Source organism: Saccoglossus kowalevskii, chromosome 1 (genome assembly GCF_978046115.1).
Source record: "Saccoglossus kowalevskii chromosome 1, keSacKowa6.1, whole genome shotgun sequence".
NCBI lineage: Eukaryota > Metazoa > Hemichordata > Enteropneusta > Harrimaniidae > Saccoglossus > Saccoglossus kowalevskii.
In genome coordinates, this window is record NC_140641.1 from 8574124 (window position 1) to 8586375 (window position 12252).

Below are 12252 nucleotides of genomic sequence, written 5' to 3' on the forward strand. Positions count from 1 at the left end.
GTGCTGATCAGGTAGTCAGTATTGAATATTGCTGTGTATAGTGTACCCTGTCACTGTGCTGATTAGGTAGTCAGTATTGAATATTGCTGTGTATGGTGTACCCTGTCACTGTGCTGATTAGGTAGTCAGTATTGAATATTGCTGTGTATGGTGTACCCTGTCACTGTGCTGATTAGGTAGTCAGTATTGAATATTGCTGTGTATGGTGTACCCTGTCACTGTGCTGATCAGGTAGTCAGTATTGAATATTGCTGTGTATGGTGTACCCTGTCACTGTGCTGATCAGGTAGTCAGTATTGAATATTGCTGTGTATGGTGTACCCTGTCACTGTGCTGATTAGGTAGTCAGTATTGAATATTGCTGTGTATGGTGTACCCTGTCACTGTGCTGATTAGGTAGTCAGTATTGAATATTGCTGTGTATGGTGTACCCTGTCACTGTGCTGATTAGGTAGTCAGTATTGAATATTGCTGTGTATGGTGTACCCTGTCACTGTGCTGATTAGGTAGTCAGTATTGAATATTGCTGTGTATGGTGTATCCTGTCACTGTGCTGATTAGGTAGTCAGTATTGAATATTGCTGTGTATGGTGTACCCTGTCACTGTGCTGATTAGGTAGTCAGTATTGAATATTGCTGTGTATGGTGTATCCTGTCACTGTGCTGATTAGGTAGTCAGTATTGAATATTGCTGTGTATGGTGTACCCTGTCACTGTGCTGATTAGGTAGTCAGTATTGAATATTGCTGTGTATGGTGTACCCTGTCACTGTGCTGATTAGGTAGTCAGTATTGAATATTGCTGTGTATGGTGTACCCTGTCACTGTGCTGATCAGGTAGTCAGTATTGAATATTGCTGTGTATGGTGTACCCTGTCACTGTGCTGATTAGGTAGTCAGTATTGAATATTGCTGTGTATGGTGTATCCTGTCACTGTGCTGATTAGGTAGTCAGTATTGAATATTGCTGTGTATGGTGTACCCTGTCACTGTGCTGATTAGGTAGTCAGTATTGAATATTGCTGTGTATGGTGTACCCTGTCACTGTGCTGATTAGGTAGTCAGTATTGAATATTGCTGTGTATGGTGTACCCTGTCACTGTGCTGATCAGGTAGTCAGTATTGAATATTGCTGTGTATGGTGTACCCTGTCACTGTGCTGATTAGGTAGTCAGTATTGAATATTGCTGTGTATGGTGTACTCTGTCACTGTGCTGATTAGGGAATGTATTAGTATAAGATCAACTGTAAAAAAAGGAAGCCTTTTATATACTTAAAATGGTTTATATGTAACTGAATTGGTCACAATAGATACTAACATGGGAGAAACCTGGTGTTCTTTATGCTCTGTTTCTTATTAAAATTAAACAAATTCTGTCCTTTGCATTGTTGCTTTCTCAATAAATCTTTTATTTTTGTTTTTATCATTTATGAAGTATTAATTTAAGTTTATGTTCTTGTTCTTTTGTTGAATTATATTTTGATTTATTGTAATATTTTTTTTTTTAATTAAACTGATTTCATGTTTGATTTGTGAAAATTAGGTCTGCTGTCTTGTCGATAATAATGTGCATTGTTTGTAATCTGTAGGAAACTATTTGAAGAGTTCACATGATGAGTGCGAATTTCCATGCTTACTTTCATTTTCAGTTTATTTTATATTCAGAGACTTGTCAAGATAATAAAAAACCTTTTACATAATAAATACAGAATAGTTTTTATCTATGTATACTTCCAAATCAACTAATTATATTTATATTCTTGTTTTTATAAAAACAACAATTCTGGTATCAATTCATTCACTATTATGTCACCTTTTACCAGACCAGGGAGAGAGAGAGAGATTGGAGATGAATCAATTTTTATATTACATTGATGACACTAAAGTTTAAATCAAAAGTAATTACCAGTATACAGTATTTTTACATCATCTGTTTTCATTCATTGCGGCTGTCAGTATAGGTTTTCAGCAAGTGATTTGATAAATTACCATTGGTAGCTGTTTTGAATATTTTTTAATTTTCAATTATTTATAATCCTGTATCATAAAGGTATATTGATCTCTTGTATCAGCAGGATACAATGACAGTGTCAACATATTGTTACTCCTGATTGTCACTATCAATGTTTATCAGCACTATGTAATTAGTAATATATAATATTTTATTTTCTACTTTATCAATCACATCTGTCTTTTATCTTTTTGTATTGTATTGTCTTGTGTATGGTACTTCTGGTACTGGGTTCTTTATTTTATACTTTTTTTGTCTGTAGTAAATAAAGCTGTACATGTCACAATCTGCTGTCTTTGTTACATTTGATAAATGAATCAGGCCTTGATGCATGCAATTCTGTTTTTAGATTGGATTTGAAATGGATTAGTTTTGTTTTAATGAATGCTGTTTCAAAGCCATATCTCTAACATGCCTTGACCACACCTGTCGTCGTCCGTCAACTTTTGTCATTCAATCGACTTCTTCAAAACCGTCGGGCTGGATTGCCTTGCTATTCACACCACACCTACCTGGGATGGTTCTCTGTCAGATTTGTTCATTTCATTACATCACATGTAAACCTTATTTATTTGAAAGTATTTTTGTCATTTACGGTTTAAATTTATTTTTTCCATAACAGCTTGTCAGATTGTGAAAGTTATGATTTGTTTGTTTTTTTACTAAATCCCTCCCCAAAATCTTCAAGGCACCAGGTAAAGGTCATTTTAAGATAACATGTCACTTTGTCATTGTCAGTGTCAATTTTGTCTTTTCCATTCTCTATTCAGTCACATGTACAGTAACCAAATAGTGCAAAAATATATTCTGGTAATAGCTTCAATTTCCTGTACATCATCATTTATACATATCCGTGCATTAAAACATGTACGTTTCATCTTCTTCCACTTCTCCTATCCACCTGGTATTGCCATCTGTACTTGTCAATTGCAGCGGAGTTCTACCGACCGCAAGGTCGCTTGTTTTTGTTTGTTTTTGACCAGATTCAACCATGGCGGCCATTTTGTTTTAATGATGCAGTTCCCGTGCAATATCACTGTCCTGGCCGTGGCCGATCATGTTCAAACTTCACATATAATCATGTCGGACATGTACACATTTGGTTATCCAATTCAAAATGCCTGAATTGTGACTGTTTTAATTAATGTTACAAATTCATCAAAATCCAGCATTTCTGCAATTAAGAATGGCATATGTGACATTCTTGCATGGAAGACCAATCTGGCTTGCATGACTGCTTATTTGGTGTATTTTGACACGCTCGTAAAACTTCAACTATGTCAAGGCGCGTTCCTCGTAAATCTATAATTGTGTTATTATACAGTTGTGAAAATTGACGTAACTGTACACAGAAACTTGTATGGGTCGCATGAATATTACATTGGCCTTTGTAGTTGGCAAAAGTTGATTGTACTCCCATAAAAGCAACAGAAAAGTTGCGAAAAGTGATTGGAATGTTGATGACGTTAGTTGCAACTTTCACCCAAATTGTCACATTGATTACCCCAGACCATTCGTCCCGGTGTTATCGTGTGGCGATAGCGATAACACCTGGACGAATGGTCTGGGGTACACATTGATACACTTAGTTGAAAGGTCGAAACATTCTAATACATGTTTATTATATTAGAAGATCGTCATATGAAGAATGTAGGGTCAACTCAACTTCAATTGAATTTTTAACCACTTCCAAACATTGAATGGCTGACAATTCAAAATAAATTCAGTCAACTGCCATAACATGCCGGGCGATTTTCGTATGAGAAAACACCGTGCTGGGGAGTAAAAGAAACATGCAAGGTTGTGAAAAATGATCGAAAAATTGATGACATTGCTTGGAATTTGAATCTGTATAGTTATCATGTTTATTGTTTGGAAATTTCACTTATGCTGCTGTCAACAGGCCCCTTTATACTTTTTTCGTTATCCGTTATGAGGGCTTTTTAATTCCTGGTGATGCGTTCTCGGGATTTTTAATTCATGGTGATTCGTTCTCAGCTAATTTCTCGATCTTCGTTATAGGGTGTAATGAATTCCCGGTGATACGTTCTCGCAACTTTTAATTTCGCGTTATGCGTTCTTTGATTTTATTTCCCGTTCACTGTATTGTACGTTGAATTGCGCCACCAATAGTTTAAAATCGGTACATCTGAGTGTTGTTTTTTTGTACACTCATGTACTTGTAGTATAAGAGAGTTCTTCCCATTGGTCAATTCTTGGAAGTGTATGGTGATCTTTTACCAATCAAATCTACTGCTCTATAATGATTACAGCAAGTCTCAGAAGTATTCGGGCAGCCAATTCGCAAACTCGCTACTTGGGTTTTGACTACTGTAAAGGGGATAATTATTCACTGGGTTTTAATTTAGCTTATTTCGCTGACTGGAAAATGCGCTAAATTAAAACCCAGTGAATATGTAAAATTTAGCATAGAACACATTATCTAAATGACGAAACCGTGAATTTAAAACCCACTGAATAGGCCTGAAATGGTAAATCAGTGAAATTTAAACCCAGTGAAAATTAGTCATTTTACAGTAAACAGTTGGCTTTCGAATTTCGCTGGCGCCGTCTTGTTGTTATATGAGTGGTAGGCGAATGTACCGGCGACTGACTAACTATGCCGACCCTACTTTAGGTCATTTTTTATTATCCAAGAAACATTCCGAGCGCCTGTGGTTTGCTGGTGTGTCTAGGAAATGTTAAAACGCTTTATTACATGATAAATTATAGTTTTCTTTTAAATTGCCCTATTGTTTATTGATTCCTTATTTCGTCATAGTTTTCCAATAGAATAATAAAGGGTTCATCACTTTTAATAATGTATAGTAGATAAGGAAAAAATGTTAAAGCGTTTTCTCTTGTTCTACAGGGATGTATAATATTAGAATTAATTATTCATTTGAGAACAATTTTTAATGTGCAAATTATTTTCATACCTATGAACCCCTTTCCCCTCATATTTACTGATTTCTATACATTTCTAGATCACGAGTTAAAGTCATTATTTGGCTATATATGCAATGTACAAACCTGATTAGTTTCAGGTTAAAATCTGTTGATATTAATTCTCTGATTGATTAGTATATTTTTTGAGTTATAATCTCATTTAAATGAAACTTGCTACATGGATGGTCTGTTACATTGCACAGACCTTATTAGTTTTACACTAAAATCTGTTCATATTAATTATCTGATTTGCATAACTAGTTTTAAGTTTTTCCATCAACATCTCAAGTACAAATAATTTTGAATTATTTTTTAATGTGTCTCCATTACTGAGCACACGAGAGTTCTTTCTAAGCTTTCTTTGATATTATATTTATTTGACAAACTATTTTTCGTCATCTTTACTTAATTTAGTTGTTTATTTTGTATCAGTATGCCAGATCATTTGGGAACACAATTAAAGAAAGTTTGAAAAGATCATGTAATTGGTCAGTCTATTACTTCATCAATCCCTCATCGTTTTATCCACCAGCCACGAACCAAGATTCATTTTGAGACATTCCAAAGCTCCAACCATTACCAGTTGTACGCATGAGAAAAGAGGATCATGAGAAATTGGGCTGTTGACAATGGGAAAGTTGTTAGATAAAGATCAATCCGACAAGAACACACAAAGTATAAGGCAGGTACATTGCCACTGAATCTGTAGGAGAAGGTGATACCAATTGGTGAAACATTGCATAGAGAGAGACATGATTTGTCAGATGGGTCAGCTGTCGAGAAGGACACATCTGAGAAAACTGATGAGCAGAGAGAAGAACATAGTAGAGATGAAAACAGTGGTTCAGAAACTGAGGAAGTAGATAACACGAAAGAAGTGACATTTCATGAATTGCTGAACAAAGAGAAGCGGTGTGTGCAAGATAGGTTGGCTCCTAAACAGAAAGCAACTAGGGAAATTGTTGCACAAAGGGACAACTGCAGTAATGACGAGAACAGCAGTTTAGAAACGGAGGAGATAGATAGTTTCAAACAGAAAGATCAGTTAAGAAATATATGTCTAACTACTAGGTCTGACCAGCAATCAAAGTTAATGTCAAATATCTTCAATAAATGCTTTTATATTCAACAACAATTCCTGGTGATTAGTGAATAAGTAATTGGAATTCCTGGTGATTGGTGAATAGGTAATTGGAATTCCTGGTGATTGGTGAATAGGTAATTGGAATTCCTGGTGATTGGTGAATAGGTAATTGGAATTCCTGGTGATTGGTGAATAGGTAATTGGAGTTCCTGGTGATTGGTGAATAGGTAATTGGAATTCCTGGTGATTGGTGAATAGGTAATTGGAATTCCTGGTGATTGGTGAATAGGTAATTGGAATTCCTGGTGATTGGTGAATAGGTAATTGGAATTCCTGGTGATTGTGAATAGGTAATTGGAATTCCTGGTGATTGGTGAATAGGTAATTGGAATTCCTGGTGATTGGTGAATAGGTAATTGGAATTCCTGGTGATTGGTGAATAGGTAATTGGAATTCCTGGTGATTGGTGAATAGGTAATTGGAATTCCTGGTGATTGGTGAATAGGTAATTGGAATTCCTGGTGATTGGTGAATAGGTAATTGGAATTCCTGGTGATTGGTGAATAGGTAATTGGAATTCCTGGTGATTGGTGAATAGGTAATTGGAGTTCCTGGTGATTGGTGATTGGGAGGGGGTATAAATGGGCCTTTGTCAAGTCGACATACATAGCTCAAAGATGGAAAACAGTCACATATCGGTCTCTTGTATCAGCGGATTGGGATACGAGATGACCGCAATCTGCTAGAAATAGCGTTGTGAAATACATTGTGAAAAGCTAGTGATGTTATTTGGAAATTCGACCAGCGTTTTTGTCAAGTCGAAATACGTAGTTGAAAGCTAGAAAAGTCACATAATAGTTTATTGTATCAGCGGATTGTCATACAAGATGACTACAATTTATTTAAAATTCATATTGTTATCTGAAGTTGAAAATAGTACGCAAAGTTGTGAACAGAAAGTTATTGACGTTACTTGGAAATCTGACCCACGTTGCCGTCAAGTCAAAACACAGTTGATAAAAATGCTTGAAAGACCGATTTAAAACGATAAGATTCTTTGAGCGCGCCAGTATCATTTGCCACGAGAGATAAATTTAAAATACAAGCCAACAATTGTTCTCCTCCCTTAGTGTAGGCTGATGATACAAGAACTGAAATCGTGGCAACGTCAAATTTGGTGTTTTGTCCTTTTAAAAAAGTATATTTATACCTCACATTGTATTAATATATCAGCGATTCGTTTTACACGTCAAAACTCTTGATATGGCGCGGGTATCTTTGAGTATGCATAGGCGTAGTTTAGATCCAATCATCAGTTGCGCAATAAACAAAAATGGAACCAGCAGTCTTGTCATTAGGCAGTATCGATTGTACTTGTTTTCTCTCTAACTGGGAATAATTAATGACATTCACAAGATACATTATTCCATCAACTCTGTGTGCACTGTAAGCGTGGCTTTCAACAAAACAGTATCGACATCACAGTTACGAAGAAAACATTATTAATAAACCACTTCTCGACTTTGTTCTTTCTGTCGGCTGACAAAATTCGTATCAATTTTAAATAAAAACTATGCCATCGAAACCATTTAATGAAACAGGCGGAGTTCAGTTTGCCGTAACGTTGCCACTTGAAACACTTGTGGGAGAGTATATCGTAAGACTGGAGCAGGGTTCAAGCCTGCTCCCCAATTGGAATTGTTATGAACGATGGAAACACGTTTTGGAATTGCTACTAAAACTTGTGTTGTAGCATAGACCTTAGAAAGAGATCTCTTTCTAAGGTACTGTAAAATGGTTAATTATTCACTGGGCTTTAATTTAGCTTATTTCGCTGACTGGAAAATGCGCTAAATTTAAACCCAGTGAATATGTAAAATTTAGCATAGAACAAATTATATAAATGATAAAACCGTGAATTTAAAACCCAATGAATATGCCTGAAATGGTAAATCAGTGAAATTTAAACCCAGTGAAAATTAGTCATTTTACAGTATATGGTTGTAGCAATCAATGCACGTGTACGCACATTATATATAAACACACGACCCGTTTTGTAAAAATCGCTTCATACTACATGCGGTGTGTTTTTGTTTATAATTGAGACAAGACGCAAAAAAAACAAAAAAAACAAAAAAAAACAACAACACTAAAACTAAAGGCGTTTTAAACTAAGTAAATACATCGAATTAATTGCCAAACAGTTGTTTGAAGTTGTTATTGCAAAACGCTAAAAAAAAAGCACGAAAAGAGGGGCAGATGCTAACTCGCAGTTATCTATAGAATCTATGAATAAACCAATGTTATTCTTATTATTTTTTTAAATACCAATAACAGTATTGTTTATAATATTACTAAGCGAGGAAGTACCATCTTTATCGTTTAAATGTTATTCAATCCAATCACTCCCTTGACCGTGACGAATACGTCAAATCCTCAGACTACTAGCTCTTTTTATTTGACTGAATATTTTGTTTTTGAATCCCTTAAATTAAAAGGTTGGCTATAGTTCTCTACATAGAATTAATTGCACTACGGTGACAGTCAATGGCGCTGTGGTGGCAGACATTGTGTACAAATTGCTCGTCAACTTACGAGGAAACATGTTGAACTTAACCAACGTTAGTTAGGGAGGTAACTCAGGTTATATATAGAAGGGAAGAAAGTGTAAACAGGTGTTGAGGGCGCTGTTCTCGCGGTGCATCAGCTGAAACCTAAAGCGAAAGTGTGATGAAAACCTCCATGATGGAATGAATGGAAATTGCGTTTTTTAACAGTGTCTGCCTGCATTCATATACTGACTGGTGAGTTGAGAAAGAAATTCCTTGTCATTTGCAGCTGTAAATACAAATAGTGTGCGCGTCAGGACACAAGGACGGGTGTCACGGTTGGTTAGTTGTCACGTCCCACGACCGCAGCGTACGTGACCTCAACATAGTGTGACTCAGCAGCGTAACGTTCTATTTTGATGATAATCTTGTCTGACGTGTAGTACTAGTAGTCTCAGTGTGGAGCACACTTTACCAGACAAATTTCGAATATATTCATAAAGTTATACGCCAGTCCCGAAAGCCCGAGCTTTGTATCAAAAAATATTTTAGTTTACCGTAACTGCAAGTATCATGACTATTCACAATACACTAAGCCCCATTGCTAACGTTTCTTATTTGTGTTGTGCTAATAAAGTCAATGTTACAAACATAGAGCTAAAAAATATGGTTATAAACTATCTCAAGAACCGTATGTTGGTTTTTAATGAAACTTGGTGCATAGATGCTCTAGGCGCAGATTTGATTATGTTTTGGTTGAAATCCATGCATATAATTAATCTAATATGCATAATGATTAGTCATTTTTTAGCTTCGCTGTCGACTTTGTCGAGTGGAGCTTATCATATGAGTGATTGTCCGTCGTCGTCCGTGTCAATGTTTTACTTTTTCGACTTCTTGAAAACTACAAGCCTGAATGCTTTGATACTTGGTGTATATGTACCTTGGGTAGACCTCTCTTAGATTTGTTCATTTCATGATGATATCTTCAATTCTCCAATTTTGGTGAATATTTTTTGTCATTTTTGGTAAAAAGTGATATTTTCAACTTCTTGTTAAAAATCGCAAGTCCATTTGCTTTGATATTACATATATAGGTACTTACATGTGGACCTCTCTCAGATTTGTTAATTTCGTGGTGATATCTTCAATTATCTAATTTTGATGATTATTTTTGTCACTTTTTTGTGAAAAGTGATATTTTTGAATTCTTGTTGAAAACAGCAAGTCCCGTTGCGGAGCTATCTCAGCCGTCAGACTGCTTGTTTAACTTGCTGTCATTATTAATTAAGCATTTCATCCTGGTAGCCTATAAATAATAAATGTACCCTTATTATCATGCAAATTATACCAAAATAAACTTATTCTTCAACACAAACAATAAGATGGTCAATACTACCCTCATACTATAGTTGTGTTCACGTTACACAAAGTACGGGCTAAGATTTAAGCTGATTTAGGCTTATCTAGCATATTTGCATTTCGGCTAGACCCAATTGCGTCCACGCACAGGGAGGGCCAGTCGTTAGCACGGGCTAAGGGGCGCCATCAGTTGGTGACCTTTGGCAAGCCGCTATTTACGAACGAAAAATGGATGACACACGCGAGGTTCTATTTCTGCTGCTGACATGTTTCGTTCTGTGTGACGTGCACAGGAACGCGAGAGAAGATGGACCCAACTTTATATTTGGATGCACAGAAACAGTATACAACGGCGTAACAGAATACAGAATTTTATTAATGCATGTCGTAGACAGCAAACCAGATTTATTTTGTCTACGATTGGAGCGGCTGTACGTTCTATTACAGCATGGATGTACTAGTACATCCATGACTACAGCGACCCGATCAGTGTGGAAGCGTGTACACTGAGCTCGGTTGCCATTTTGGGAATGAGAAAGTTGGATATATTTGATCACGTGCATAATGTTTACACCCAAAGGTCGCTGCAGAGGGTGCTTAGCCCTGGGCTAAGTGTTTGCGCACACTTCGTTAGCCCGTGCTAAGGGTCTAGACCGCGTCTTAAATTCAGATCAGATTTAACCCGTACTTAGCATTCCTTAGCCCGTGCTAAGCGTTCATGCACGTTTGCTTAGCACGGGCTAAGGAATTTGACCTCTTAGCCCGTGCTAAGGAGCTGTGTGTGAACGCAACTTATGTTTCAATGTTAAGGTAGTTTGCTTGGAAAATAAACTGCAGGGATGAGGAAAGGGTTGAGATTACAATACCTTAAATTCAATAATTATTGAGTGTGTGATATTCAGAGAACATATATCATGAATAAATGAGCATATGTTTTGAGTGAAGTGTCTAGAAAAGTTTTCTATTCAAAACACCCCACAAAAACAATTTTAATCTAAACCCCATTTCAATCTACTATGCATTCTCAGACGATATATCACATGGCTTTCTCAATATTTGAATCAGTTAGTCTTTGGTTTGTAACCTTGTGATTGGTACATGACAAATTATAAAGAGACCTTGCCTCCAATTGTGCCAGATTTAATATTGGGGAAAGTAAAGGTAAGGCATAGGGAAAATTTAAAAGAGCAACTAATATTTTTCAAACTGGTATTTTTGACCCCTGTGTATGTATGTTTATATGTCTGTTCCATCATTATCTCAAAAAACGCTTTTCTGTAGATACAATTGCACAAGTTTGGGTAAATATCTATACATATTAATGAACAACTCATGGCTTTTCTGTAGATATTTCAAGTACTAATCATCACATTTCAGTGAAACTTGGAACATAAATGCTCTAGGACAACAAACAGACCTGATTAGTTTGGGGTTGAAATGTGTGCATATTAATTACCTGATTTGCATAATTAGTAATTTTTGGGCTTTTCGAGTACTAATCATCAATGAAACTTGGTAGATAAATGATCTGTGACATATACTTTATATATGCAAACATGTATCTATGGAAATAGTCTAATGGCCATACTTAAAGAGCCAAACAATTTTTTTATAGTGGCAATAAAACAAATTATAGTGGCAATAAGGATATCTAGGACTATAGAACCCAATGAGTTAGAAATACAAACCAATAGGACAATAAGCTATAGAAAATTATATGAAGGTACGAGCTATATTTTTACTCACATGTGCGAAGCACACAATGGGAGTCTTTGCAGTTACCCTGTCTGTATATATGTGTGTGTGTGTGTGTGTGTGTGTGTGTGTGTGTGTGTCTGTCTGTCTGTCTGTCTGTCTGTCTGTTCGTTCCACTGATATCTCAAGAACCGTATGTTGGTTTTTAATGAAACTTGGTGCATAGATGCTTTGGGCTAATGCGCAGATTTGATTAGGTTTTGGTTGAAATCCATGCATATTAATTACCTAATTGGCATGATAATTAGCTAATTGTTAGCTGCCCTGGACTAATGCACACATTTGATTAGTTTTGGGTAAAAATCCATGCATATAATTAACCTAATTTGCATAATGATTAATCAATTTTTGGCTTTTCCACTGATATCTCAGGTACTAATCATCATATTTCAAGAAACTTACATAGATACATAGGACAATGCACAGACAGATATGTGAAATATTAATTACCTAATTTGCATAATTAATCAATTTTCAGCTTTTGATATTTCAAGTACTATCACTTCATTATATTCAATAAAACTTGGTACTAAGATTTTCTA

General features: G+C 35.9%; 1 protein-coding gene across 1 annotated transcript in view; it reads left to right on the forward strand.

Moving 5' to 3' along the window:
• Nucleotides 1-8723: 8723 nt before the first annotated feature.
• The window catches only part of LOC100372901 (ATP-binding cassette sub-family C member 5-like), a 62405-nt gene continuing 58876 nt past the window's right edge, over nucleotides 8724-12252 (forward strand). The window contains exon 1 of the mRNA XM_085498658.1: nucleotides 8724-8848. The gene's annotated coding sequence lies outside the window, so the exon portion shown is untranslated. The remainder of the gene's footprint in view (nucleotides 8849-12252) is intronic.